The sequence below is a fragment of the Anopheles darlingi genome, chromosome 3 (genome assembly GCF_943734745.1).
Source record: "Anopheles darlingi chromosome 3, idAnoDarlMG_H_01, whole genome shotgun sequence".
NCBI classification, from domain to species: domain Eukaryota; kingdom Metazoa; phylum Arthropoda; class Insecta; order Diptera; family Culicidae; genus Anopheles; species Anopheles darlingi.
In genome coordinates, this window is record NC_064875.1 from 12,471,467 (window position 1) to 12,476,466 (window position 5,000).

Below are 5,000 nucleotides of genomic sequence, written 5' to 3' on the forward strand. Positions count from 1 at the left end.
GCTTAGATCGAGGGAAGGAGACGACAACGGATGAAGTGGGAGAATTCAAAGTCTCGAAGGATCACATTACCAAGCCCCATCCACATTGCTCCAAAACCAACCCCCATTGGAGGGTTCACCGCAAAGGTGTCCGCCTTGGTGTGTAAGCTCCAACGACGACGACTGCCCCAACGATGGGGATACATGCCATGGCATCAGCTTACCATCGGCGTCTGCTGGTGATGATGCTGTTGCTGCTGTTGCTAGTGTTTCTCAAGCATTGAAGCACCATTGCGGCACCGACGGCAGCCATAGGGACACACACTCTCTCTTTCGCGGGGCGTAACGACTGGCTGAGCACGAAATGGGGAATGATCTGTTTTCGTCACACTGATGCACAACAGGGAGCAGCAGCAGCAGCAGCAGTTTGGACGATTCTCACGTGAGTGTAACGGAGAACCCCGCCAAACACCTGATCTTTGCGCCATGCCTATCCGTTTCCGGTGCGCTGGAGAATTGCGACGGCATCGCAGTGATCCCCAGAATGATGCTGATACTTCCCATTGGCCTTTTGTCTATGTACCTCTAGTCATCATCCAGGTTCCGTGCCCGACTCCATGTGAAGCCGAGCCTTTTTAGAAGGTCCACTCATCATCCAATTACGCATCCGCATCAGTGTGCCAGCGTTGGAATCATCTTACCGGGGGCGTCCCGGTGGAGCTGTGCGCCATTGTTTTATGATTTCTCCGGCGCTTCCAGGGGCGCAATGAAGATGTCCTTGAATGCAGTTCTGCGTTGCAACAGACAGGGACCAGATGGCCCATATACAGGAGAATGTTACGAAGAAATCGAGAAGATCGCATGAATTTAACTAGACCCACTGAAACACTTCTTGCAGATGTGCTCCAGCATCACGAGAAGAGTGTTTCAGTTACTGTACCCAAAATGTCAATGGTAAGTATAAAGACTTTGTGCGAGATTGGATCTAGTCTTCAAAGAAATAGCTGCCGAATGAATTTTTTTTGTAACTATGTCGACATTGATTCCGACTTTTAATTTAAGGACGAAGGCTTTTAATTAGGAGATAAAGGTTGTAAAATGCATTGTAGCGTACTATGTACATTCTGTAGCGTCTTAAGTAGAATCTGTTCTGTTACTGTAATACTGCTTTATTTTCGTTTCATGTTTCTATACCTCACCAGCGATAGAATAATGGCAACTAGAAATGCAATTCAATTATTTCCCGTCCATTGCTATTCAGATCCAGAACTTCATAAACAGACCATCCATCCAGAAAAGCTATGTGGAAAGTTTTCCACACCCGGGACCACCCACGATTATCTAATTTAAGTTTCACTCTTCGCGTGTCACTTCCATTCAGAACTGCCGGAATGCCGCATCGCCGGGGAATCGATAATATCCTGGCAGTAGCTCTCTACTCAACCCAGCCAGCAGGCACCCTGCTCTATAATTGCCTGTTGAGCCCAGGTGAGACAAAACGGATGAATCAAATCCTTCACCCCGCCTTTGTTCACCGCCTACGCGGTACGGTACAGTTCCAACGCATGCGAACTTATGCCACACCTGCACTGCTCCCGGACAGCATGCTCCCTATTCCATTAGCCCGAGAACTACATCGACAAGCATCGACGAGAGACAATCTGAATGCAGTTCCAATCCGATTAGTCGGATCGTCAGGCCCACTGCTGGGTTATTCGTTTCGTTCCTTCTGCTCTCATCCCGTCGCCCGCCTCCATCTACCCTGCGCCTCCATCGTTCGACCTAGTCATGTTTCATTTTTCCATGAATGAATCCAAGAAACCGGGGCCTACACGAGCCCGAGGCAGGCAGGCAGTCACCGAGCAGCTCGCTGTGTCAACATCATGCTGCGTCGAACGAACCCTTTCATTAGAGCTCTGCTCTCGTTCTTTCCCACGAGGATTCCGGCCAGGGAGTTTTATCCTTCGGGGCCAGCACACTAGCAAGCAAGCAGGCGAGCGAGCAGGGACAAGGAGAACAACATTCTCCGAGCTACTCCCTCGCACACGCGCTCCCGGATGATGCGGAACCTACTGTTGCATGCTTTCCTATAGGACCCTCCCCGGTATGGGCTAGGAGATGCGGTTCGCCCAGGCGCAATACAACACCAGCACCAGCAGAACCAGCGCGTAGTGGTGTGCGCGATTCATGTCATAAGCGTTCGCATGAATTGACTACAGCAAAACAATCCTATTCGCAAGGGACGACCAAATTCATTCGCAAGGATGTGCTCGTGTCTACACGTTGCACAAGCCTTTCAAGGACGAGCTGGTTTTTACGCATGAGCAGTGTGTGTGTGAGTTCGAGCGACCGATCGCGCGTGTGTGCGTGTGTCAGCAGCAGGCGCTCCTAGTGTTTTCATTCGGTCCTGCTGCTGCTGCTCCTGGCGTTGGAGTTCGAGAATCGTGAATCGCTCGGAAAGGAACGCAGAAGGTTTGCCTCTTACAACACGCGCGTATGGTAGATTGTGTTGTGTGGTTGCTTTAACGACGGCCTGAGGTTAGTCCATTGTTCTTCCGTGCTTTCGTGATTCGTGATAAACCGTGCACGGTGGTATTACGGTGGTCATCAAATCGCGACGGCGGTCTGTGATGGAATTGGGCGGTGGTGGTGACATAGTGATGTTGTAACGCTCACGGGACAAGGACATGCCGTTGTTTCTGCTAAGGAAGAATAACCGGAGAAGCAAACAGCCTTGCGATTCCCAGGATTCTCGAAGATGAACGAAGTAGCCGTCGATGGTAAACCAAGTTGATGGCAAAGCAAGCGATGCCTTTCAGTTCTCGGTAAAGGCTCGGTGGGGTCGATTGCAGATTCCCTCAGTACAGCATCCTTGGGAAGAAGGGGGTTTTTGGTTCCAAGAATTTCTCGCACGTCAATGCTTACGCACGAGCGTTGAGCCCGCGAGTGTAGGTGGTGGCTTCAAGAATCCTCGTCGGTCGTTCAGCTCCTCAGCGACGTATTCCCTCGCTCCAGCATCTCGACAGACAGCAGGCGGGGCGACAGACTCGTGAGACGCTTTCGAAGAAACATGATTTACGCAATCCAGCATGCTGTGGGATGCAAGAGAACGGATCAAATCAGAAACCGAAGGCTGGTCATTCTGGCCCGCGAAGACGATGATTTCTGAGGATATTTCCAACGATACGCTCTGTTTTCGTTGATAATCCATTTCGTGAAAACGTATGTACGATTACAGTACTCCCAGAAGCCTACGATGGCCAATAGTTTGTGGGAATCGTGTTTTTCGAGTGTGTTGTTATTAGTTCTGATGAAGCTGTTTCCCCAAAAGACCTGCAGTCCTTCCAATCAACCGTCGATTATTTGGAATTTTCAGTTGGCGATTGTGTGTTGAAAAAGGTGCTGTTGGACATGTTTTGTGACGAACAGGTTTTTGTGTGGTTTTTGAATACCGTTTTCGGTTACATTTTGATTCCGCCGCTGCTGGTCCGCGTTTTGTGGCACACGCAACGTCAGCCGCAACGCACCAACGGTAAAAGATAAAAGCTATCCCGCTATCAGTGAGAAGGCAACCAAACAACGAAAAATCCATCCGATATTTCCACTTATCACCGATGAAGAACGCATTTTAAACAGCAGACTGTGCGGAAAAGGGGCTCGGTATTTTTTCGGTGAGTTTTGCAAGATTCGAGCACACGAGCAGCTACGGGTCCACACCACACAGCAACTGCGATTGACAGCTAGAGTTCCCTCATCGCATTCGAGCACCTGCTCGAGCAGTTCGGATTTTAGTCGGGGCGAGGCTTACGCCCATAGTGCAACTGTTCCAACATTTTCTTTCGCTGTGTGCGTGAAATCCGTATCCGGACGGTGATGGTGTGTGTGCCGCGCAAGAAGACCGCCGGGTTGGAAGGGAGCCAAGAAACCGTCGCGGGCTCTGGCATCCGTTATTCGCGTTATTACTCCTATTGCTTCTCTCGAAGGCGGCAAGAAACAACCATCATCATCGCCGTGAAACTCTATCTTCATTGACGACGACCAACGCGTTTATCGGTGAACAAAGTGAGTAGTGAGTGCATTTAATGGTGCGTGCGTGCATCCTACCATCGCCCTCGTCTGCCCCAAGCGCGCGCGCCCCCGTTTGAAGTGGAACGGATTTCCATCAATCAAGGTAGCCCCAGAGGAAGGCCCAACGACCAGTGATCGTCGCCGTTGTTCCGATCAACGGAGGTTGCTGGAGGACGCGTTTTTGGGGCCATCGAGGATTCCCCGCCCCCGTTGGCGTGGTTGTCCCTCTTCGTTTTGAAACCTGGCAGGCAGACAGGCAGCCAACAATCTCACATTCCAGTACAGTTCACGGGGGAACTCGCCGTTGGACCTTTTTTGGTGGCTCTTTAAGGTGCGCAGGAGGGGCGGGGCGGGGGACGTTCGTTGTGTGCGTGTGGATGATGATGAAACCCTGGAGAAAAGGCAGAACCGAGATGAAGAAGAAGAGGAAGTAAACGACAGAATTAGAACGAGAAACAGCATCGAATGGTGGCGATAGGAGATATAGGTGGAAGACGCGCCCCGCCCTGCCTTACCAAACATTGCGCGTTCCACCCTGCTTCTTGCGTCTCGCCACCACCACCTCCGTGAGCCAAGGGCGCAAGGGAAGGACGCTGCACTGCGCCGCTGCCGCTGCGGTATGAAACGGACAAAACGCGCTCTTTATGAGGGTTGTGCTTACCCTTTCGATTCATTCATGGTTTTCCTCTGCATTCAATGGTGGGTAGAAAGCGTAGCCTGCTACGAGCGAGCAGCCACATCCGCCGTCTGTAGGGGCAAGCGTTGTCTAGACTGCTTGGATTTAATTAGAAACTGGGCAGCTCAGTGTGTTTTACTTTAAATTTTTAAACAAAACCATAAAACACCGAACAAACAAGGCAAGAGTCCGTCGTTTGTTTGTGCGGTTAGCGCAATACTGTGGGCCGCTGCGGACGTTCCGGAGTGAAGGAAGCGATGAATTGAAAACAATTTCG

At 50.9% G+C, this 5,000-nt stretch overlaps 1 protein-coding gene across 4 annotated transcripts in view; it reads left to right on the top strand.

Moving 5' to 3' along the window:
- Window positions 1-2,431: 2,431 nt before the first annotated feature.
- The window catches only part of LOC125956098 (dual specificity protein phosphatase Mpk3), a 39,767-nt gene continuing 37,198 nt past the window's right edge, over window positions 2,432-5,000 (top strand). The window contains exon 1 of one of the 4 annotated variants that reach the window (XM_049687641.1): window positions 2,432-2,517. The gene's annotated coding sequence lies outside the window, so the exon portion shown is untranslated. Of the gene's footprint in view, window positions 2,518-3,904; window positions 4,379-5,000 lie in introns of those variants that run through there. The other 3 variants (XM_049687638.1, XM_049687640.1, XM_049687639.1) reach the window with 3 other exon arrangements.